The sequence below is a fragment of the Coccinella septempunctata genome, chromosome 7 (genome assembly GCF_907165205.1).
Source record: "Coccinella septempunctata chromosome 7, icCocSept1.1, whole genome shotgun sequence".
NCBI classification, from domain to species: domain Eukaryota; kingdom Metazoa; phylum Arthropoda; class Insecta; order Coleoptera; family Coccinellidae; genus Coccinella; species Coccinella septempunctata.
Genome location: NC_058195.1, coordinates 24,367,805 through 24,393,216, shown reverse-complemented (window position 1 = coordinate 24,393,216; position 25,412 = coordinate 24,367,805). Strand labels below are relative to the sequence as shown.

The window sequence follows — 25,412 nt, the reverse complement described above, 5'->3', positions numbered from 1 at the left end:
CTATGAGCCGTAGTAATTGGAGTTCAGTCGAATGTTCTCGTCGAAATCCAAATTGTTCGGGTGGAATTATCTTCAACATTTCTGTTTCCTCATTCACCTTTTTGGCGATAACCCTCTTGACGATTTTTCCTAGTGCTGATAGTAGGCTGATTGGTCTATAATTTTTCAGTTTCATTATGATCTCTTTGATTTCTGTTGGTGATGCCGGTTTTGGAATGATTTCGGTTTCCGGTGGTTCCATCATCAGTTCTTCGTATGCCTCCACTTCTTCTTCTAGATCTTCATTGTCATCATCATTTCTGTAGTTTATTCTGGCTTCTCTCTCAGTTGAGTCGGCAAGTGCTTCGGCTTTTTCAAGCCTCGTATATACCATTCCATTTGCTCCATGCAGTGGAGGTATAACTGTCCGTTCTCGTCGTAAGCGTTTTTGCATTTTCCAAGCCGAGTGATCTTTTGTATTCAGTTCACTTAATCTCTGGTGCCATCTGTTATTACGCAGTTCTGTTAAAGCATTTTTCAATATCTGACTATACTTATTCAGTTTCTTCTTGTCTTCTTCTCTTTTTGTTGTTCTGTAGATTTTTCTGAGTCTGCTGTTCTTTTTTATAAGTTCCTTTATATCCCTTGGCGTATCTCCATGTGAATGTTTCGGAATTGGTTTCCTTATCCTCTTGGTGCTTTCTTCATTGGCTTCTTTTATTTGATTTTCCAATTTTTCAACTGCTTCATCTAATTCATCCCGGGTGTTTATTTGGGGAATTTGCGTGATTTTCTCCTGAAGTAAATTCTTATTTTTCTTCCAGTCTGTGCGATCCTTGGTTTGTGTCTCTTCTTCGTTTCTTGGGCCATATCCCAGTATGAATTCTATGGCATTGTGGTCTGAAGTACTGTCTTCTAATGTATCAATGCTGATTTCGTCAGTGATGGCTGTCATTACGACAATATCCAGTACATCGGGTAGTCCATTTACTCTTGGTAAGTAGGACGGTATATCAGGTCCTATCACAACTGCATTAAGTTTTTCAGCATAGATGTTCAGTGGACTGTTTCATTCCTGATTTGCAGTTAAGATCACCAATTATGATTTTTGGGTGTCTTCCTTCTAGTAGCATTTTTAGATCCTCTTTCAGCATGTCCTTATCCGGTGATTTATAAGTCGAAATAATCTTCACTTGTCCTCGATTGGTATTCACAATAATCGATATTGCTTCTACTTCTTGACCATTGAATATTTGGTCGAAATGGTGATCCATATTCCTTCGTGCCAGTATAGCAACGCCACCTGTGCCGTTAGGTCTATCATTTCTGTAGATATCTTAATTGGGAAATGCTATCCGAACGTTGGGGTTATGTCTTGTTTCTTGGAGTGCTATGACAACCGGTCTCTTCTCTTCAATCAGTTCTTCGAATTCGGGTCTGCGGGCTCTCAATCCTTCGACGTTCCAAGAGACGATTATGAGATTGTTCTTTATCGTCGTATCAGCCATTAAATATTCTTAATAATTTGCTGCATCTTCTTCTCAATCTCTTTCTCCAGATTCTGCATCATCGTGCTGAGGAGGTGCTTATCCAGTTCCTCAGTGATTCCAGAAATTCCTTTCTTGGTTTCGGCTTTTTTGACGGTTTTTGCCTTTTCCGTCTTTTTCTCTGGTTTCTTCGTCTCTTTGATTGCAGTTTCTTGGGGTTTCTTCACTTCTGAAGAGTTTTGGGCTGGCTTCGAAGTATTTTGTGTTGGCCTCGAGCTGGTTTGGTTCGATCTTGGCGATCTCTTGGTCTTTTGAGTGACCAATTTCCATTCGTTACATCCCTTGTAGCTGGCTGGATGTCCTTGCTCTCCACAGAGAACACAAGAAGCATTTCGCTCCTCGTTCTCCCTGGTAATGGTACACTCCTTGGAGCTGTGATTACCGGAGCATTTCACGCACCTCCATGGAAAAGTGCACTTACTTTGGGCATGTCCATATCGCTGACAGCGATAACATTGTTCAGGCCCGATCGACCTTCTTTTAGGTTCAACAACACAGTTCATGTTGTAGAGCCTTCTCACCTCGAAGATACCCTTATTCTGGGTTTTAACCAGCAATAAGGGCATCGGCCTTTTTGTTATATTTGAGGTCATCCTTATGACCTCAGCATCGACGATCCCTTGATCCTTGAGGTCGTCAAGGATCGTCGGGATATCTACATCCAGCGGTAGATATCTCACTACCGCGTAGATTTTCTTTTTCTTCCTCCCGTTGAAGAGTGTAAAACTCCCTATTTATTTTATGAAGGAAGTCCGTCATCCTTCTGTGATCATCGGCGGTTTGTGGGACGATCCTTATACCGTCCTTTACTGTCGTCGCTCTTTGGTATTTAATACCGTTCCGTATCAAGGCGTTTGAAATTGAAGTCCATTCGGACGTACCTCTCAGGGTGACTGGGGGGATTTTTTCTTTCCTCTCCTCCACTGGAGTGGTTTTCTGTTGGGCTGGGGTTTTCAAGACTATTTTTTTGTTCGAGTCTTCACTGGACGAGGAGCTATCCTTTCTCACTCTTTTAGCGGGTAGGGAAATTTTGTTTTGAGGGTTTTTGACCACCTTCATCTTCTGTTTTTAAGCCGGTTAGGTCACTTCTTGGACATTTTTCAAAACAATGTTTTTTTTTGAGTGCTTTGAAGTAAGGACTTTCCTTATTTCCCTCCTGCAACTCGAGCCTCTCCCTGAGATTTTTAATCTCAGCAACTAAGCTAGATACGCATCTATCTAGCTCATTCATCCTCGCTTTCAAACTGGCGTTCTCCTCTCTCAAAATATTGTGTTCGGACACGACATTAGCGATTCCTAGCGCGTCTTCTTCCATTACGCAATCGCAGTCCGAATGGTCAGACATTTTAAAATCTAATTAATAAATACTTTGCTACTCAAAGCAATTTGAAATAAAATTTTTCAAGACAAAAAAGAAAAATATATCTCATGCATAAAAACAAAACGACTCATCAAAAATTTTCTACGCTATGAGAAAAATCAGGAAAAAGATACGAAAAATAAGCTCACCTGATGTTTTCTAGTACCAATGAAAAACAAATTCTGGACACTGAGGATGAACACCAACTTTGAAAATTTTAACGAATTGAAATTCCTATAACAAATATAGAACCTACACAAACTTTACAGTCAGAATCAAATATTCCGTAGCTTCGTTAGTGGGCACTTTCACCTCGACTTTCTCCTCCGCTTTCCCTTTTATAGCACTAGGAGCACTATAGCACGTCTTCTTTTATCAAGCGAAAGACTCGGACTGATGACTGATCTTTGCTTTTTTTTTTTTTTTTTTTTTTTTTTTATAGCAGGGGGAAAATCTGCAAACAGACGAACACACCCTCTCCTGAGGGGGAACAGTGTGGGGATTCTCACTCTCCGAGCTCGAGACCCACTAAAAACCCTTAACTGCTTCTTCATAGGTTCCGGGCATTTTGCCTATTAACCAGTTGACTCTTATGGTTTCTGGACTCTCACACGATCATAGTCGTGTTGATATATGTATGCTGCCTATAGCTTTTATAGGTTAAGCTCTTCTTTGGTTACATTTAAATCCTTACCTGATCTTTGGGTCTTCGGTAGTAGGTTCTTGACCTTCTAGCTTCTTCCGTTGGATCGTAGTCGACTAATCTTCGTAGTTCCTCATTTGGATGTTGTTTGGCTTTGTCGAATATCCTTTCCGCCTTTCTCTTCATAAATTCTGTAACTGGTTCCCATTCCAAGTCCTTGTAGATTTGTTTGTTCCTAACAAACCAGGGTACGTCCATCGCCATTCTAAGGAGTTTATTCTCAGTGGCCTGTATTTTCTTGATGTGGGTCTTGGCTGCGAAGCCCCATGCCGCCGATCCATATGTGAGTTGTGGTCGCGCAATTGTTTTAATCATCGTCAACTTGATGTTCTTATTCATATGACTTCTTCTGCCTATGAGTGGATAAAGTTTACTCATTGCGGCTTTTGTTTTATCAACTGCACATTTGATGTGGTTTTTCCATGTAAGTCCTCTGTCAAGCGTCACTCCTAGGTATGTTGCTTCATTTTTCCATTCAACCTCTTCTCCATCAACTTCAAGGTTTTCTTCCATCCTCAATCTTCTCTTTTGCAGTAATATTGCTTGAGTCTTTCTTCCATTGATTTGGATTTTCCATTTGATGCACCATTTGAGTAATTCATCTATGGCTTCCTGCAGTCTCCGGTGTATGATCTCTGGGCGTCGATGTCTGAACGCTATTCCTGTGTCATCTGCGTACAATGTGAGCATATTTCTAGCATTCTTCGGGATATCATAGACGTATATTACATAAAGCAGAGGTCCAAGTACCGATCCTTGAGGCACTCCCGCTTCTAATTGTCTGATTTGAGAGGTTGCTCCATCTATTTTCACATAAAAGTTTCTATTCCTCAGATAGTTCCTTATAATCTTGCATAGCTTGGTCGAATATCCTGCTTTTTTCATCTTGTAGATTAGGCCTTCGTGCCATACTCTATCAAAAGCTCTCTCGATATCCATCAGAACTAATCCTGTGGCCTGTTTGGTCTGCATTCCTTCGGTGACGTATTCTATGAGCCGTAGTAATTGGAGTTCAGTCGAGTGTTCTCGTCGAAATCCAAATTGTTCGGGTGGAATTATCTTCAACATTTCTGTTTCCTCATTCAGCCTTTTGGCGATAACCCTCTCGACGACTTTTCCTAGTGCTGATAATAGGCTGATTGGTCTATAATTTTGAGGAAATTTCCGTTCCTTTCCAGGCTTGTTGAAAACTATCATTTCTGCAGTTTTCCATCTCTTTGGGTAGTATTCGGTCCTCATCACTCCGTTTGTTATATTCGTCAAGGCTGCTATTCCTTTTCTAGGCAATTTCTTCAACATATAATTCGTTATCCTATCTTCTCCTGGTGCTTTCCGGTTTTTCAGTTTCATTATTATCTCTTTGATTTCTGTTGGTGAAGCCGGTTTTGGAATGATTTCGGTTTCCGGTGGTTCCATCATCAGTTCTTCGTTTGCCTCCACTTCTTCTTCTAGATCTTCATTGTCATCATCATTTCTGTAATTTATTCTGGCTTCTCTCTCAATTGAGTCGGCAAGTGCTTCGGCTTTTTCAAGTCTCGTATATACCATTCCGTTTGCTCCATGCAGTGGAGGTATAACTGTCCGTTCTCGTCGTAAGCGTTTTTGCATTTTCCAAGCCGAGTGATCTATTGTATTCAGTTCCCTTAATCTCTGGTGCCATCTGTTATTACGCAGTTCTGTTAAAGCATTTTTCAATATCTGACTATGCTTATTCAGTTTCTTCTTGTCTTCTTCTCTTTTTGTTGTTCTGTAGATTTTCCTGAGTCTTCTGTTCTTTTTTATAAGTTCCTTTATATCCCTTGGCGTATCTCCATGTGAATGTTTCGGAATTGGTTTCCTTATTCTCTTGGTGCTTTCTTCATAGGCTTCTTTTATTTGATTTTCCAATTTTTCAACTGCTTCATCTAATTCATCCCGGGTGTTTATTTGGGGAATTTCCGTGATTTTCTCCTGAAGTAAATTCTTATATTTCTCCCAGTCTGTGCGATCCTTGGTTTGTGTCTCTTCTTCGTTTCTTGGGCCATGTCCCACTATGAATTCTATGGGATTGTGGTCTGAAGTTCCGTCTTCTATTGTATCAATGCTGATTTCTTCAGTGATGTCTTTCATTACGACAATGTCCAGTACATCGGGTAGTCCATTTACTCTTGGTATGTAGGTCGGTATATCAGGTCCTATCACAACTGCATTAAGTTTTTCAGCATAAATCTTCAGTCTTCTCCCATTGGTATTTTCCACCCTACTGTTCCATTCCTGCGATTTGCAGTTAAGATCACCAATTATGATTTTCGGGTGTCTTCCTACTAGTAGCATTTTTAGATCCTCTTCCAGCATGTCCTTATCCGGTGATTTATAAGTCGAAATAATCTTCACTTGTCCTCGATTGGTATTCACAATAATCGATATTGCTTCTACTTCTTGACCATTGAATATTTGGTCGAAATGGTGATCCATATTCCTTCTAGCCAGTATAGCAACGCCACCTGTGCTGTTAGGTCTATCATTTCTGTAGATATCGTAATTGGGAAATGCTATCCGAACGTTGGGGTTAAGTCTTGTTTCTTGGAGAGCTATGACATCCGGTTTCTTCTCTTCAATCAGTTCTTCGAATTCTGGTCTGCGGGCTCTCAATCCTTCGACGTTCCAAGAGACGATTATGAGATTGTTCTTTATCGTCGTATCAGCCATTAAATATTCTTAATAATCTGTATCAGGATTCTCGTCCATGTTGTCAATAATAAAAACAAATTATCGGGAATTTGGACTTTTATTGTGGATGTTAAATTATCTTAAATCTTCGCCGACGTTTCGGACACAAACTTGTTCCTTTATCAAGGCTCGAATTTTCATTAATTTAACATATAAGCTTTTGGAAGAATAATCATTAATTTTAAAACTTTGTAACGCATTTGGTGAGATTTTTCTCTTTCTTTCGAAAGTACGTGAACATATGAACCTAGGTTCATATGTTCACGTACTTTCGAAAGAAAGAGAAAAATCTCACCAAATGCGTTACAAAGTTTTAAAATTAATGATTATTCTTCCAAAAGCTTATATGTTAATGAAAATTCGAGCCTTGATAAAGGAACAAGTTTGTGTCCGAAACGTCGGCGAAGATTTAAGATAATTTAACATCCACAATAAAAGTCCAAATTCCCGATAATTTGTTTTTATTATTCTTAATAATTTGCTGCATCTTCTTTTCAATCTCTTTCTCCAGATTCTGCATCATCGTGCTGAGGAGGTTTTTCGTGAACTTATCCAGTTCCTCAGTGATTCCAGAAATTCCTTTTCTGGTTTCGGCTTTTTTGACGGTTTTTGCCTTTTCCGTCTTTTTCTCTGGTTTCTTCGTCTCTTTGACTGCTTTGGTTGCAGTTTCCTGGGGTTTCTTCACTTCCGAAGAGTTTTGGGATGGCCTCGGTGTATTTTGTGTTGGCCTCGAGCTGGTCTGGTTCGATCTTGGCGATCTCTTGGTCTTTTTAGTGACCAATTTCCATTCGCTACATCCCTTGTAGCTGGCTGGATGTCCTTGCTCTCCGCAGAGAACACAAGAGGCATTTCGCTCCTCGTTCTCCCTGGTAAGCGTACACTCCTTGGAGCTGTGATTACCGGAGCATTTCACGCACCTCCATGGAAAAGTGCACTTACTTTGGGCATGTCCATATCGCTGACAGCGGTAACATTGTCCAGGCCCAATCGTCCTTTTCTTAGGTTCAACAACACAGTTCATGTTGTAGAGCCTTTTCACCACGAAGATATCCTTATTCTGGGTTTTAACCAGCAATAAGGGCATCGGCTGTTTTGTTTTATTTGAGGTCATCCTTATGACCTCAGCATCGACGATCCCTTGATCCCTGAGGTCGTCAAGGATCGTCGGGATATCTGCATCCAGCGGTAGGTATCTCACTACCGCGTATATTTTCTTTTCTTCCTCCCGTTGAAGAGTGTAAAACTCCCTATTTATTTTATGAAGGAAGTCCGTCATCCTTCTATGATCATCGGCGCTTTGTGGGACGATTCTTATACCGTCCTTTACTGTCGTCGCTCTTTATTATTTAATACCGTTTCGCATTAACGCGTTCGAAATTGAAGTCCATTCGGACGTACCTCTCAGGGTCACAGGGGGGATTTTTTCTTTTTTCTCCACTGGAGTGGTTTTCTCTTGGTCTGGGGTTTCCAGGACTCTTTTCTTGTTTGTATCTTCATTTGACGAGGAGCTATCCTTTCTCACTCTTTTGGCGGGTGGGGAAATTTTGGTTTGAGGGGTTTTGACCACCTCCATCTTCTGTTTTTGAACCGGTAAGTTCACTTCTTGGACATTTTTCAAAATAATGTTCTTCTTGAGTGCTTTGGAGTAACTTTCCTTATTTCCCTCCTGCAACTCGAGCCTCTCCCTGAGATTTTTAATCTCAGCAACTAAGCTAGATACGCATCTATCTAACTCATTCACCCTCGCTTTCAAACTTGCGTTCTCCTCTCTCAAAATATCGTGTTCGGACACGACATTAGCGATTTCTGGCGCGTCTTCTTCCATTACGGAATCGCAGTCCGAATGGTCAGACATTTTAGAATCTAATTAATAATTACTTTGCTACTCAAAGCAATTGGAAATAAAATTTTTCAAGACAAAAGAAAAATGGCTAAAATATATATTTTCTATACTATGAGAAAAATAAATCGACTCACCAGTGATATCCGTGGAACCAGCGATCTTGGAGGTGATCTGGACTCTACACTGAACACACTGAATTTGAACGAATTTCCGCTCTATAACGCATACACTTATAGAACTTACAAAAAACTTCGGAAGTTTCGTAGACGGAATCAAAAATTCCGTAGCTTCGCTAGTGTCAACTTTCACTTCGACTTTCTCTTTTACAACACGAGAGATGACGTATCGCACTGCATCGCTAGTGTACACTTTCACTTCGACTTTCTCTTTTACAACACGAGAGATGACGTATCGCACTGGTATCATTCAACACATCTACCTGCTACAACGTCTCGAGGTGAACTGTAATCTGTGATCTTTGCTTTACATATGGGTTCTTTTTATACCATTTTCGGAACATTTTCTCTGAACCAATGAAATTGTACGACGGAGGAGGAGTGGTTTCCTATGTTTCTCCGTTTTGATTTTCTCGTCGAATTTGTTGTAGGAATTCGGCATGTGAATTTATTTTCGAGGAAATTATTACATTTCCTACACGCCAATATAGAACGTGAGCTTTGCTCTATTGTGTATGCCGTAGAAATATTTAATTATTTAGTGTATGGAAGAGAAGTAATTGTGAATACTGATCATAAGCCATTGGTTAATATTTTCAAAAAAGACATCAATAAGATTTTAACAAGACCACAAAGATTATTGTATAGATTATTAAAATATAATTTAAAGATAATTTACTTACCGGGAAAGGATATGCACATAGCTGATACTTTATCAAGAGCAAGTATTGATGATAAGTACGCCACTGATGTTGAGGATATTAGGGTTCACAGTAGCGGAAGAAAGACTTAACGAGTTTATTGTAGCTACTGATGGAACGCTCAGGCAATTGAAAATTCATCTTAGAAATGGTTGGAAAAAATATAAAACATTACCTCACGATCTTAAAATTTACTATAACATAAGAAATGAAATATCAGAATCTGACAGAAAATTATTATTTTACGGTGATAGATTGATTGTACCTGAATCAAAATGTAACATTATTTTATTGAAAATACATGAAGGGCATCTGGGAATAAATAAATGTCGAGCAAGAGCCAACGAGTGCATTTATTGGCCTAATATGTCCTAAGACATCTATGACTTAATAATTCATTGCGAAATTTGCCATAGATTTAGCCAAAACAATGCCAAATTACCGATGTTGAGTCATGAGATACCTGATCGACTGTGGAGTAAAGTAGGTACTGACATTTTTGATTTCGGCGGTAGCTCATATATTGCAATCATGGATTACTACTCTAAGTGGATCGAATTCAAAGTTTTAAGAAATAAATCTATTGAAGAGGTAACTAAGAAATTAATGGAAATTTTTGCTTCATTTGGGTTCCCTGATAAAATCGTATGTGATAATGTACCTTTCAATTCATATATGTTTAAAGATTTCACTAGTAGGTACGACATAAAAATCATTCATTCTAGTCCAAATTATCCGAGAAGTAATGGATTGGCTGAAAAATCAGTCAATATCTGTAAAGGAATTTTGAAAAAGTGTGCTTATGAAAACGGCAATTCACAAATATATTTATTGAAATATAGAAATAGTCCAAAACCAGATATAGGTTTGTCACCTGCTCAATTATTTCTTGGTAGGCGTCTAAAAGATAATATACCTTCACTGAGTACTATTCTGAAACCAAATGTAGTGAATAATAGAAAATTGATGAATAATTTCAATAAAAGACAGAAAAATCAAATATATTTTTATGATAAAAATACAAAAAATTTAGTGGAAGGAAAAGAAAATGATATAGTAAATTATAGATTAAATAATGTATGGAAAGAAGGTAGAATTTTGAAAAAATGTGAAGAGCCTCGTTCCTATTTAATACAAGATGGTAATAAAGTACGTCGTAGGACTAGGGAACATATAATTTCATATAATCATAGAACTAGTTTTAATGAAAATTTAGGGAATAAAAACGGAAATACTGATGATCTTGATGTTGACCGATATCATTTGAGAGATAGAACATTGATTAAGAAGCCAAGTAGGTTGGGAATTGTATCATAGTTTAGCAAATCTATTCTGTTCTCAGTACGGCTCATGGTATTATAATGTATTATAAATATGTGTTTATATTGTTGATATGATAATGCATTTTAGTGAAGTGATGAAGAGTGTAAACCAACTTGGGAGAGAGGATGTAGTGTTATTGAGCAACACATTATTTATAAAAATTTATGTTTGGTTGCGAGTTGCTCAGTGGCGTAAATCCCCACTCCCATATTGGGGGTATGGACTGTGAGACCGGCCGTTGTTCAGTCGATAGACAGCGGCATGAGAGCATTTTCATGTATCATCATCGAACCGAAATAAAGAGATCAGAAGTGAAGCGTGGCCTTTTTAAAATATTGGTTTCGTAACATCCTAATAAAGAGACAGAAACGTTACATTCCTTCGGCTCGTAGTCAACTAGTATCCTGAGTTCTTGATTCGGATGGTTTTTCGCTGTTTCGAACAATTTCTGTGCTTTTCTGTTCATGAATTCCGTTATGGTTTTCCATTTAAGGTCCCTATAAATCTGTCTATTCCTGACAAACCAAGGTGCATGTATTGCACATCGTATCAGCTTGTTTTCAGTGGCTTGAATTCTTTTGATATGGCTCTTTGCCGCGAAACCCCATACAACTGATCCATAAGTCAGTTAAGGCCTAGCAACGGCTATTATCTTCAATTTTGTCTCTTTCGACATGTGGCTTCTTCTTCCTATCAGAGGGTAGAGTCTATTCATCACTGCTTTCGTTCTGTCGATTGCTTGGTGGTTATGACTTTTCCAAGTAAGTCCTTTGTCAAGCGTTATTCCTTAATATTTGGCTTCATTTTTCTAGTCGATTTCTTCGCCGTCAACTTCTAGATTCGTGATGAGTCGCAGTCTTCTCTTCTGCAGTAATATTGCTTGGCTCTTTGTCCATTGAGCTTGATTTTCCACTTTACGCACCAGTCATTTGTTGCGTCAATCGTTTCTTGTAGAACTCGTTCTATTACTTCTGGGTTGCAGTGTAGAGTTGCTATGACTGTGTCGTCAGCATATAACGTTAGCATGGTTCTTGGATTTTTCGGAATATCGTGAATGTATATGTTGTATAGAAGTGGCCCAAGTACTCATCCTTGGGGTACTCCAGCCTCTCTATCTCTTGTTGTGGAGCATTCTTTTCCCACTTTCACGTAAAATCTTCTATTTTTGAGATAATTCCTGATCAACTTGCCTATTATGATCCAGCACATCTCATCTTATACAGGATGGCTATTTGAAAACGAAACAGACGAGATTACAGACGAAATAAATTTTTTCGATAGAAATGCTCGGACAGGTCGATTTCTGTTTCGAGGGGGACAACTTAAGATGTAGGTTACGGACGCATAGCGCTTCAACCCTTGCTACTACAACCCTCACCCCCAATTTTTGAATAGGGAAGATGGGGTGAGTGATACCTCATTTGAAAGGTATTTTTATACTGATTTCAGCACAGTAATTGTTTCTTCATTTTATGCATTTGTTCTCGAAATATTCTTAACTAAGTATTTGAAAATGAAGTGGTGTTTTTATGGCACTTGTAGTGTTTTTTCGTGAAAAATCGACATTTTGAGCTTCAAAACAACCATGACTGTGGCTTAGTCTATATGCTATAGCATAAAGACAGAAAAATGCATGTATTAGTTATGTCAAAATATAAAATGTATATATAAAACAATATTTACAGGTTAAAAAGAATAAATAATAAAAATAAATCAAAATATTCACCGTAGTCATAGTGTATATATAAAATAACGTTCACAGTTGGAACAATACAAAACAATATAAATACCTTCCGAAATAAGCCAACAAACTACCACGTGCACACAGTGCAGAGACAAAAGAAAGACCCAACAAGGACAGCAACTGACTTATGTCTTAGAAAATGAAATGAACTCATCAATCGAATAAAATACATTACTGACTGATATATCTCTCATTTGTTTCTTGAAATCTTTTATTGGCTGGTTTCTTAGTGTAAGGGGAAGTCTATTGAAAAGTGATATTGCGCAATACTCGGGACCATTTCGAGATCTCAAAAAATTTGTTCTTAAGTGGAATTTATTTCTGGTATTATATTCGTGTATATCCGATTGCAATTGATAGTCTTTATTACCACTATGAATATATAACAAGTTTTCGAGTATGAATATAGATGGGAATGTGAGTAGCTCTTGTCTCTTGAAAACTCGTTTGCAGCAATCTCTATACCCTAGTCCACCAATAATCCTAACCGCACTCCTCTGTAGTCTGAAAACTACTTCACGCTGTGCGCTGTTGCCCCATAGTATTATCCCATACGTAAGTCTCGACTCCACCAATGCAAAGTACACAGAGAGTAGTGTTTCCTCAGCTAATGAGTGGGAAAGAATTCTCAAGGCAAATATATTCTTACTGAGAGCTGATGTCAACTGATACACATGAGCATTCCACTTAAGCGAAGGATCCAGAAGAACTCCCAGAAATTTAACTGTGTTTACATCTCCAACATATCTCAATCTTAGACTCAATATCAGAGACTGTGTTTTGTTTTCGTTCATGCTAAGGCCTTTCGCTATGAACCACTCAAAAACCCTCGCCCCAGCCACTCGCCCCAATTGATTCAAGCTCTCAATATCTTCCGACCCAACCTCGACCTCGTAGTATCATCGACAAATTGTGTGGTTTCAACTTCTGGAATATAATCAGGCAGGTCGTTAATATGAATTAAAAATAGAGTAGGCCCAAAATTAGAGCCTTGTGCAACTCCAATAGTTTGTTCATTCATACCCAAATATATACCATCAGCAAAAACCACTTGCCTCCTGTCGCACAAAAAGGATACAATTAGTTTGACCGCCGTTTAATCAAATCCATATCTTTCCAATTTATACAGAAGCTTGTCTAAGGCAACGCAGTCAAAAGCCTTCGACAGCTCCATGAACGAGAATGTTCAAAACATTCAATTGTGTAGTTGATGAAATTGATTATTGCCTCCGTCGTGTTTTTCTTTTTCCTATAATCGTACTGACTGCTTGAAAAAAGTTTATTTTCCTCAAAGTAGTTTATTACTTGGGATGCTATTAGTTTTTCAAAGATTTTGGAAAAATTTGGAACAAGCGAGATGGGTCTGTAATTATTTTTTTCCTTGCGATCTCCCTTTTTGAAAATTGGGACGACTTTGGAAATTTTCAGACATTTTAGATAACAACCTGATTTCAAGTATTTTTACTGAGTGGGAGAATAATGCTGTTTATGTTTGATTTAATTATCTGAATTGAGAAGCCATAGTAATCGGTACTTCTACTATTTTTCATATTTTTCACTACATCACGTACCTCAGTGAAACTTACCTCACGGAATGTTCATTTCATTTCGAGTTGCACCTGCTTTTTGAATGCTTTTTCAAAGCCTATAGTGGGTCTGGGAAGTTGTGATATTATCTCTTTCGGAATTGTTGAGAAATAATCATTGAAAACATCTGGAGCAATTTCCAGAGGAGGTGAAGCCTTTGATTTATGCAAATGATCATTTGCTATCTGCCAAGCTGTTTTACATTTGTTATTCGAATATTTAATTATAATATCATAATAAGTAATTTTAGCTTTCTTAATTTCTTTTCTATAATTTCTTGTTAACCTTTTTCTTACCTCAAGAAGATTGTTCGAACTATATTTCGTATATAATTCCCGGACAAAAAGCAGAGATGATCTCATCTCCCAAAGTTCAGGAGAAAACCATCCACCGGCTTTTTTTTGAAGTATTCACCCTCTTGGATTGCAATGGAAAGCATGATCTAAAAATACCTAAAATTGCACTGTGGAATTTTTCGAAAGACTCATTGCAACTGGATTCAGTACTAATAAAATCCCAACCTATATTCTGGAGTTCGCAATACATTGCATTAAATCCTTCCTGTGTCAGAGGTTTTAGTTATTTTGTGCACATACAGGGTCTTTCACAAGGATCCTCACCCATATTTATACGGGAAACTACTGAACGTATTTTCATGAAATTCAGCACTTTTAAGTATTTCACGATGCTGATGAAAATAAAATATTAAAATATTTTCAAGGCATGAGCACCTCCGGTTTTTCCGGAAATGACGTCAACTTCCGTTTTTCGAATTAGAACAGAATTGCAGAAATAGATTCCTTAGAAAATTTCCTGTTATTTTGATGTAACATTTTTCAGTTTTGGTTGGAAAATTCTCTCTGAGCGGGAAAATTCGAAAAAAAATCGACAATAGAGCTCCGCTGAAACAAGAATAACTTCGAGATTTTTGGATGGAAAATTTTCATGCTTGGGATTTTTCAAGATGTAAGATTGATGTATTCACTTTAAAAATCAAAATCGCGATTCATGACACAGGGGGTGAAAAAATCGCTTCCAAAGTCAGGGATGACAAAATCGTGAAAAATCAATTTTTTCAAATTAAAACCCCATTTTTTTATGGCAGATATTGAATCTACGTTAAAAAATAATGTGAGTGTATGCATCACACCCTTGCCCTTAAGTGGATATTTTCTGAGTTATTCACAAAAAACTGTTTTTCGTCTTGAATTTTCAGCTATTTCTTTTCCCTTCACGCCAAAAAGATGGAATTTTCAGGAACTGTTACTTAACCAATGTTTTAGATTTTACTACCCTAATATGCAAGAGAAAAAAGTAACAGGTTGTTCCTAAATAGATGGCGACTTTTGATTCGAATTTGTATCGGAAACCTCTTTATTTCAACTAATCGGCCATCGGTGTTCTCTCCAGTGATAAATAAATAATTCCTTATGAACCATATGCAAAAACTTACCACGGTTTACATTCTTTTCTTCAATGATAGATATCATTAATTACATCTGCCAAATTCCTCTTTATTCAGTAGCATTTTGTGTTTACTATAATATTAATTTGGTGATGATTCGTATTATGTTATAAAATCGATCACTATGCCTAATTTTACCAATGAAGATTATTTCTCATTCTACTTCATGGAGAATGTAATAAAGTTGTAGATAGAACGATTCGACTGTTCATTGAGAGGTTTCCTGACCGAGCCAGACCAATGAGAGATACCATTAACAGAACCATGACAAACTTGAGAAATGTCGGATCTTTCGTTAAGAAAACTATACACAAAGAAAAAAGTGTAGTAGGAGATGAGAACAACGAAATAACAGTTCTTGCATATTTTCGTGTGAATCCTCAAAATTCTCTCAAAGATGCCGAGATTGATCTGAGATTATCTCAATCGAGTGTTTGGAGAATATTAAAAAAGCATAAAATGCACCCATATAAATTCAATAATATTCAGCATTTGAAGGAAACTGATTTCGTCAGGAGAACAGAGTTTTGCGAAGCTTTGATGATTCGATTTCAAGAGAATGAAAACTTTTTGGACTGTATAATTTGGACAGATGAATCTGAATTCACAAAGAATGGTTCTTTCAATAGGCATAACAGTCATTATTGGGATGAAGAGAACAACCACCACTTCAGACAATGAAACTTTCAAGAGACCTGGAGTTTCAATGTTCTTTGCGCCATCAAAAATAATGCAATTTTCGATGTTCACATTTATGATGGAACTTTAACTGGTAAGATAGAACACTACACATGTTTGCATTATTTAAAGAATGTTCTCCCTTAGCAGATAGATATTCTGACATATTGACTCAAATAATTGAGCCGCTAGTACAGATCCATAACGACTTATGGTATCAACAAGATGGCGCGCCTCCACACAATTCACTCAATGTGTCAAATATCCTCTACAGGCTATTTGAAGATCGATGGTTGGCGAACAATGGTCCACATCTTTGGCCACCACGTTCTCCCGATTTAACTCATTTAGACTATAATGTTTGGGGTAGGATAAAAATATTGTCTACTCAACTCCCCTGACTGATAAAGAGAACTGCATAGAACGAGTCAGAAATGCGTTCAGGTTTGTTTAGATTTTTAGATTCATAGTTTCGAAATTCAATTTGGTTTTTGAACACTTGTGCAGATCTCTGCCTCCCGATGAAATAAGAAGAGCAACGCACGAAGCATTCCTGAGACGTATAAATAAATGTCTAGAAATTAACGGTCAAAACTTTGAGCATCTTCTCTAGTTATAACTGCGAGAGTTTGCCATGGTTCTCCTAATAGTAACTTGAAGTCGGTATCAAGAAGGGGTGAAAAATCTACAGCATGGTTCAAATAACAGTTCCTGAAAATTTCATCTTTTTGGCGTGAAGGGAAAAGAAATAGCTGAAAATTCAAGGCGAAAAACAGTTTTTGTGAATAACTCAGAAAATATCCATTTTAGGGCAAGGGTGTGATGCATACACTCACATTATTTTTTAACGTAGATTCAATATCTGCCATGAAAAAATGGGGTTCTAATTTGAAAAAATTGATTTTTCACGATTTTATCATCCCTAACTTTGAAAGCGATTTTTTCACCCCCTGTATCATGAATCGCGATTTCGATTTTCAAAGTGGATACATCAATCTTACATCTTGAAAAATCCCAAAAATGATAATTTTCCATCCAAAAACCTCGAAGTTATTCTTGTTTCAGCAGAGCTCTATTTTCGATTTTTTTTCGAATTTTCCCGCTCAGAGAGAATTTTCCAACCAAAACTGAAAAATGTTACATCAAAATAACTTGAAATTTTCTAAGGAATCTATTTCTGCAATAAAAAAATGGTGTTCTAATTCGAAAAACGGAAGTTGACGTCATTTCCGGAAAAACCGGAGGTGCTCATGCCTTGAAAATATTTTAGATTTCATCAGCATCGTGAAATACTTAAAAGTGCTGAATTTCATGAAAATACGTTCAGTAGTTTCCCGTATAAATATGGGTGAGGTTCCTCGTGAAAGACCCTGTATTTCGAACAATTCGAACCAACACTCTAATCGCTTACATGCAAAAACTGCGCGTCATGATCAGAAAATTCACTATTTGCGTTGAAGTTTGTGAAAATATTATCTAGACAGTTATTGTTTCTAGTTGGTTCAAATATTTTTTGTTTGCAACCAAACGATGTGAATAGATCAACAACTGCTTTAGCCTCCCTATCTAAAACAAAGTCAATATTACAACTTATACTAAACTTAACATTAAAATCTCCACAAATTTTGGTTTTATTTGTGTCAGCACCCAGACAATTAAGGACTGACTCTAAATTCGAAATGAATGTGTCAAAATTTCTAGATGGTGACGAATAAATGCATATTATAATGACACCTGTTTTTAGAAGCTTGACTGCTGATAACTCACAGTGTACTTCTGTGGATTTTTTATGATTTTCCTCAATAATTGAACACTCTGATGAGACTATTTGGGAATTTACCATTATCATTGTTCCTCCGCCACTTTTTAATTTTCTTGAGTAGGCATGTCCCACATACCAGTCATCAACACAACATTAATTTTTGTTCTTTATACATTGCACGTTTGAATCTTTTAAGTTCAGGCTGTCGATTATTTCAGTTGAATTTATCAAAATTTTTTCATCAGGAATGTTATTTATACCCTTGTCAGTTCCTTCGAAAAAATCTTGATATATAAGCTCCATCAGGCCAGCAGTGAGAGTTTTTGGCTATGTTTATGTTTGACTCGTCAATAATAACCTTGAAGGAACTGTATTTGTCAGGCATTATAGATTTTTTATTAGTGCTAAACAGTCTGCTCCAGGAAAAGTTCTTCTCTCACCATCATTTTGAATTCTTCTACTTTGGTGTGCGGAGCAATCCTGGAAACAAACAATGCGATCTTTTTTCCAATTGCTCTTATTGAATTGTCTCTGCTATCACCAACGATTTTCCTTTCACTAATCCTCATTGTTTGGAAATCGGATTTGTTTGTTTTCTTCACTTTTACGTTGTCATCCTCTATGTCAGCCTTCATATGACGATCAGTTTTGTCAACATATGGACTATTATCCGATTTAATTGATCTATTCTTCTTATGTTTCACCTAAGATGTCTAAAACACTGGTGTGTGCACTTGTCACTTTTTGCAAGCATCAACATTTCAAGAAATCGGGGATATGGGATCAGTTTCGTGGCGGCGCCACCATGTCATTTGCTTCGTTTTATCCTTGTTCTACCAAAGGAAGTCCAATGATACTCTCTCGTTTTATTTTGTTTTGCGTTTTGCGAATGTCGATCAACGAGTTCAAAATATTTACTGGCCCATTTTGTCAGCTGTTAAGGAATATTTGTGCTTCACAGTTCAATTTTCGTTGTAAAAACAAATCTGTCAATATTTCAGCACTATGGAATAAGGGTCCGAAGGAGGATTTACTATTCTTCTTCAAGATAATTTCCGTTTGACAACTTGAATTCGTGAGGGGAATAATTCAATATGATTTTAATAGAACATAGTTGATTGGTCAAATATCTAATATATTCAGTTGACGGAAAGAGAATTTTCACTATATCTACTCAGGAAGAATATTTGAAGTAACAGACTCGAATAGATTTATGTATTTCTGATTTTCAATACATGCTCACAATTCACATTACGTATTTCCAATACAGTTTCTTCGAAATATTGCTGAAGTTTCCATAAAACTCACCTATGTATATCGGCCCCGAATGTTCGTTCATCTGATTTGGTTCTGCTTCAAATTCCAACAACACCGAATTATTAGCTGTAGTTCTTCATTGTTCATACAGAAAAATGAACGTACTGAACGACATGTTGAATAAATGAATATTCTACACCGCCTTCTCGAAACTAATATATTTTCAAACACCAATAATCGCTTATAAATACAACATATTCGTACGTCATAGGAAAGTATTCAAATTATTTTCAAATATCAATTGACAATGCTCTGTCAAATTCTAAACAGCGCTACCTACAGTGGGAAAAACGAAATTGATCCCATATCCCCACGAAATTAAAAACAAAATCGAATCAGTGAATGCACCAGAGTTTTAGACATCTTAGTTTCACCATTCTAATTTCGTCTGTACAACAGTCATCTATGTTATACGCAATGGATTCGCCAAATAACGATTTATTAACATTAGATAATTTAATCCTCAGCTGCCTGATTTCCTTATCTTTGATTTCACATTGGCAAAATTTGTTGGTTATGTTACCTATGTTTTCGGAACAAATTACCACACCTTCAGAATTAACATACCAATTATTTTCAGTACACAACTGGGGTGATAGTTTGTGTTACATTTTTCAAATATTATGTAATTTTTAACTTCTTTGGAAAACTTATTGCAAGTAGCATCGTAAGTCTGACCACTCTTCGGCGCCATTTTGAATATATGTTAGCTAGTGGATAAGAGGACTGGGCAAATAAAATCCTTTATGAGATGCCGACGTTTCGACCTTTATTTCTGGTCTTTATCAAGGCTAAGAAGAGAATTTACAGTTTTGAAACATAGGGCGTAACACAATGCCATAAAATCTTTACAATAAAAACAATATTAGACAATACATAAAGCAAGTCGCAAACGGCAAATTTCAGACAGGAGGCGACATATCTAATGAACACGTACCTAGTCATATGGAGTACCCCTTATATTCTCCAGAAACATACATGAAAGCATGTCGTCAAGTTTTGAAATGTTGATGTGGGCATTTGTCATTAAATAAAATTTTATTCCGAGAGCGTTACATTTTAAAACTTTTTAAGTGTTCCACCGTATTACATTTTTATCGAAATCTGATAAGGACTCCTATTTGGTGGTCCGATTTTGATTTGTTGCTGGCTGTGATAGAACAGCGGAATTTATGTATTCGGAAATAATTCTCCTAACACTTCGAGCTCCAATGCCAAGTCTCTCAGCAACTCGGAGTTCTACGTCCTTTAAACACATTCCTGCATTTTGAATAATCTCAATTTTATAAGTATTCAAAATCATTTCTCATCATCTCGGCACTGAAGTGTCGTTTCAGACGTCTCTTTTTTGGAGGACTTAAGTCAACACGCGATTCCTCAGCAGTATCAGTACTTGACATTATCTTAAATGCTTGTAACTTGAATAACTTGCTACAACTATAAACCAATATACGAAAGAAAAAGCAATGAATGACCTCTGCAGTTCTGCACAACAATTCGCATACAATCAATGAATCAAACGTAATGCGGTTCTGCGGAGGGTGCTTCTTACTCCCGCCTGGAAATATGGCGTTCCTGAAGCTTTGACCAATAAGAGGAGTACCTCAAATAAGATCACGCGTTAGTCAGTTTGCTTACGCTATATAGACTATAGAAGGAGCATTTTGGGATCGTGTGGAGTCCGCGGGAATGCTCTGCGCCTTTTCGAGTCATACCTGGCGGGTCGCTCACAGAGTGTGAAGCTGGGTGGTAAAACCAGCCAGGCTAGGAATATTCTGGATGGTGTTCCTCAAGGTTCAATCCTCGGCCCTCTCCTTTTTTTGGTTTACACCAGCCAGTTCATCACGTTTATTCAATATTTTAGGGTCCTTATGTACGCCGATGACTTTCAACTCTATTATGATTTCACCATAGATGACCTGAATGATGCAGCATTGAAAATGAATGAGGATCTGAATCGACTGGCCGACATTGCCACGAAACATGCGTTGAAACTGAATGCGAAAAAATCATCTGCTCTCGTATTTGGTTCGAACAAGAACAAACAAATTATTAAGGACAGATACAAACCGACAAAAAATAATGATGGCATTCAATTCGTTGATAACGCAAGAGACTTGGGTTTGATAATAGACGATTATCTCAGGTTTCGTGAGCACGTGGTGAGTGTGGTTCGGAGGGCGTATGGTGCGTTAAGATTGCTGTACCCACATAGGTCGTGCCTTCCAGTGCATACTAAGAGAGCATACTGTGCGAATCTTTGGTCCTGTAGCAGTTCACTTATTGTTCACCTGTCTATAGTTTTTGTCTAGACAAAGAAACTTTGGACCGGATCCAACGTGTACAGAATTCCTGTATTAGGTTCATTTATCGAATTAGGAAGTATGATCATGTGTCTCATAAGTTGGGAGAATTGGGTTGGCTTCCGATGAGGATTTCCTTTGAATTTTTTTCTTTATGTGTATTTCACAATATCATTCTAAAGAGAAGCCCACCATATCTCCTTAATAGATTGGTATACCGAACAGACGTACATAACATCAACATAAGTCGAAGAAATATTTTGTCGTGCCCCCGTCACAGAACATCTACTTTTAAAAGAAGTTTCAGTTATAATATATATGTAAGCTGTACAATGGTGTTCCTCATCATTTCCCACATAGCATGGGATATTTGTCAAATATTTATGAAATATTTGTACGCAAGGTTTTGAATATTTAAGAAATCTTTCGTTGAAATATTCATGAAATAAAGTTATGTCCGACTTTTTCTCACATTGAAATATTTCATGAAATATTTCATATAGATTTTTGAAATATTTTCTACAACATTATGTGAAATCTCTTCTAAAGATCATAGTAATATTACATGGAATATTTACGCAAGATTTCCTCTAATTGAAGAAAATGTTTCCTGAAATCTTCAGAAGAGGTTTTCGAAATCTTCCAACGAGGGGGTCTGAAATGTTACGAAATATATTTCTGCGAGGTTTGTGTAAAGTTGCTGGAATCTTTCTAGAAATATTTTTGGAAGATTTATATGCAATAATACGAAATTTTTCCATAAAAATTTAGGAAATGTTTTGAATTATATTCAGCGTTATCTGACTTTAAATATTTCTGCAATATGCAAAAATATATCTTGCGAAGTCTCTGAACAATATTTCGCCAGGGTAGCTGAATAACTTCATAAAATACATGTTCCTGAAGAATTGAGCAATACTTTGAACATATATCTTCAAAGTAATACCAAATTTTTGAGGATTTGTATTTCATAATGTCCCTTGCTAAATATTGTTCAAAGATCTCGCAAGATATTTTTTGAGGAACATTATATTTATATGTATGAGGTTTTCCTGAAAGAGTATAACAAGGTTATATTTGTATTGAATAGATCAAAATCAGTTAAAAAAATTTATTCATTTCTCATTAACTACATTAAAATATGTATCAATATGCACGAATTCTTTATCTTCGTCATCAGGATCTGCAGATAATTGAAACGGATATTGTCGTTGGCTACTGGCAATCCTGGAATAAATATATATTTATGATTTTTCAGAAACAGTAAGTTCCATTTTTTGTGAATTTAGGGTCATGAAAGTTCTATGAATAATTGGGGTAATTATGGCAAAATTGGAGGAAAACTAATTAATATGTACTTTTCCGAAAATTAATTGAGCAGCAGTAAATACGGGGTCTTCATTAAAGATTGTTGCATAGCATTTGGCTTCGAATGATGCTCCTTACTAAAGGGTTTTGAACTGAATAACATCATAGAATTTCGAAATTGACGCCAACTGGTGTAAAAATTATTTATAAACAACCTGTCAGTACTAGATGATACTACATTGGTGGTATGGAATATTTATAGTACTGAAAAGATACACTTTACTGAAATATGTTTTCTTCAACTTGTCAAATTCCTGATCGGTGTGATTTTGGTATTAGAACAAATAGATGTTAACAGAAGATTTTATAGTGCAAGTGTGTAACTTTGAACAAATTCAGTAAATCGAAGGCAGTTTTTGTTGTTGTAAATATGCCAGAACAGAGCGATCGGTAGTTTAAGTTGCGCTATTTTTCATTCAGAAAAATGTTGTAGAGCGTGACCTTAATTTCAGACATGACGTCAGTGATGATTTTTTCAAAGGACAATTCTAATTTTTTTATGATTACTCTTATGTTACAAATACGCACACAAATATAAAGTTTTTATTTCATATTCTTTTGTTCGATTTTTCAACAAACGTTGTGACCCACAGAACGACAAACTAATGAATATCCTCGTTAATCTTCGCTGCTACTCTCAACTTTCCATTTGACAGAAAACGATTATCAAGAACCTCGTGTCATTCAATTTTTGAAATAACCGAGTTATTTTTTCGAGTTGAATCAGATTCCCTCGTTTTCGAATTAGTCGATGTTTGTTGAATATCTTTCCAACGACAAGAAATAAGACTTTAATATTTGGTACATACTTAAGTGTAACTTGATAAAACATTCAGAAATGGAGAATATAACAACTATGTGAAAAATGTACATTGATTTCGGTAATCAAGATGATTTCGGTCTTCAAAAGTACATCGATTTCGAAAGTGGTTACCCCCTCGGAAAAAATTGAAAAAATTTCGATAAATGTATCAAATTACAGTATAATATTCCTTCACTCAAGAAAGCTCCATTTAAAAATACTAATCAACCTGTGCTAGTATATTTAGGAAAAAACTGCCCTTTTCACAGAATTTGTTTGAAGTTAAATTCTCACACTCTATAAAGTGAAGTCATTATTTACAAAACAATAAAAGCCCTAAAATAATTCACTTCACGAGAACAATTTTAGAGCAGATTATATTTCGACAGCAACTCGCACAGCAAGTAGTCGTGAAAAGAAACACAAAATTCATTCTATTCTGAGGGTGAAGGGGTGAACTGAAGAAAAGCAAAAAATCTCAGGATATAAAAAAATTATAAAACTCACTTTTTATTCCGTCCACTATCTGAAGTCATCAAACCATATCCGTATGGGTAACACTTTGTATTATTTCGGCATCTGTCGCTTCTTCATATTTTGTCCTTTCACTAAAAGCTACTGCAAAACATCCACAGTATGAAGTATGATACAACTTTAATCAAATGATATAATTTGCATAAATAGGTAAACAAATATCAAAAAATAAAAATACGAGTAGAAATTCATAAAACATGGAATTCATTACCTCCCAATCACATGTTAAAATAGATATTATAAAAAGAATAAAGATTAATTCGAAAATTCCTCTAGTTCAACCTGGTTGTGGTAAGGTAAGACATGACTTTTCATCATGTGGATGTGGGCGGTCCTTAACATGAGCAGCAACGTTGCCAGATGTGACGATTATTCAGGTATTTGAAGAATGAATGATGGAAGCAAAATATTTTGACATATCCGGATTTCAAAGTTAACGTCCCTGGAGTGTGGAAGTGAAAGTGTTTGTTTTTTTTTTGTTTTGAAACTACTGAGAAACAATTTAGATTACGAGGAATCTGATATTCCAATGATTTTTATTCGGTATCACGGAATGATACTCTAAAATCTAAAATCAAAATAAATTGTTTGGAAAGTACTAAATTCCTTTCCATATAAAGATAATAACCGATAAGATCGAAAGTTATTATTCTCTTTATCACATGACTTTCTATATAAACAATATATTATAATTCAATTATATATTTATTTGGAATACTATTTAAAAATTAAATTATTTGAAGGTGAAATTTTGAATGAAGCAAATGTAACAAATCAGGTCAGGTGTTTACTGTAAAAAGTGGAGAAAATCCTATCTCAGAATTTTGCTAAATTCAGACTCAAATACATAGATTAATTTATGTAATTGTTTATGTGTTAATAGGTATCCATTTTCTAACTTCCTCTCATCTGATATAGAGCTGTCATTTCTTAACACTATTTTATTTATTTTCAAAAGAATTTCGTAAGAAAATTAATGCGGAGAACCCTACTTACGAGTATAATGTGATATGTGATTTATTTCCCCAATTGGCAAAAAAATTATCAGTTTCTATAAATCGAAATCCGATTCCGAAGATACGGCTTTTGCACAATCTGGCAACAAAATGCCCCGATGATACTGTTCGCGCGTGCGCAATTGGGATGTCTAAGATCCGCCCACATCTACATGACGAAAAGTCATGATTACCCACAAAACGATCGAGACAACGCGCAAACGACAAAATCAAAATGGCACCAATGAATGCTTCCTTGTTCGGCTTGCGCTTCTTCGAATGAAACCCAAATCTCACGTACTGCCGTTTCTCCGGTTTCTCGTTTCTGCAGCTGCTCAGCTGGCTAGAGTGGCTAGTGATCAGCGTTGCCAGTTCCAGAAATTTCATTCCCCAGTATACGGTATCCAGAGTAAAGTAAATTTTTACTATGTTGAATTACCTAGATTGATTAGATGGATTTTTATTTTTATCAAGCCTTGAGAAGAACGGATAGAGAATATGGACTTCTGAAAGTAG

The 25,412-nt window shown here is 36.4% G+C and overlaps 1 protein-coding gene and 1 long non-coding RNA gene across 2 annotated transcripts in view; one reads left to right on the top strand and one right to left on the bottom strand.

Annotated features, from left to right (window-relative positions):
* The window catches only part of LOC123316425 (dynein axonemal heavy chain 3), a 2,043,583-nt gene that overhangs the window by 699,544 nt on the left and 1,318,627 nt on the right, over positions 1-25,412 (top strand). The gene's annotated exons all lie outside the window — the stretch shown is intronic.
* Positions 22,366-25,412, bottom strand: part of LOC123316445 — a 6,064-nt gene continuing 3,017 nt past the window's right edge. Inside the window, exons 2-3 of the long non-coding RNA XR_006538083.1 lie at positions 23,875-23,985; positions 22,366-22,424 (exon numbers count right to left, since the gene is read on the bottom strand). This is a non-coding gene — a long non-coding RNA (uncharacterized LOC123316445). The remainder of the gene's footprint in view (positions 22,425-23,874; positions 23,986-25,412) is intronic.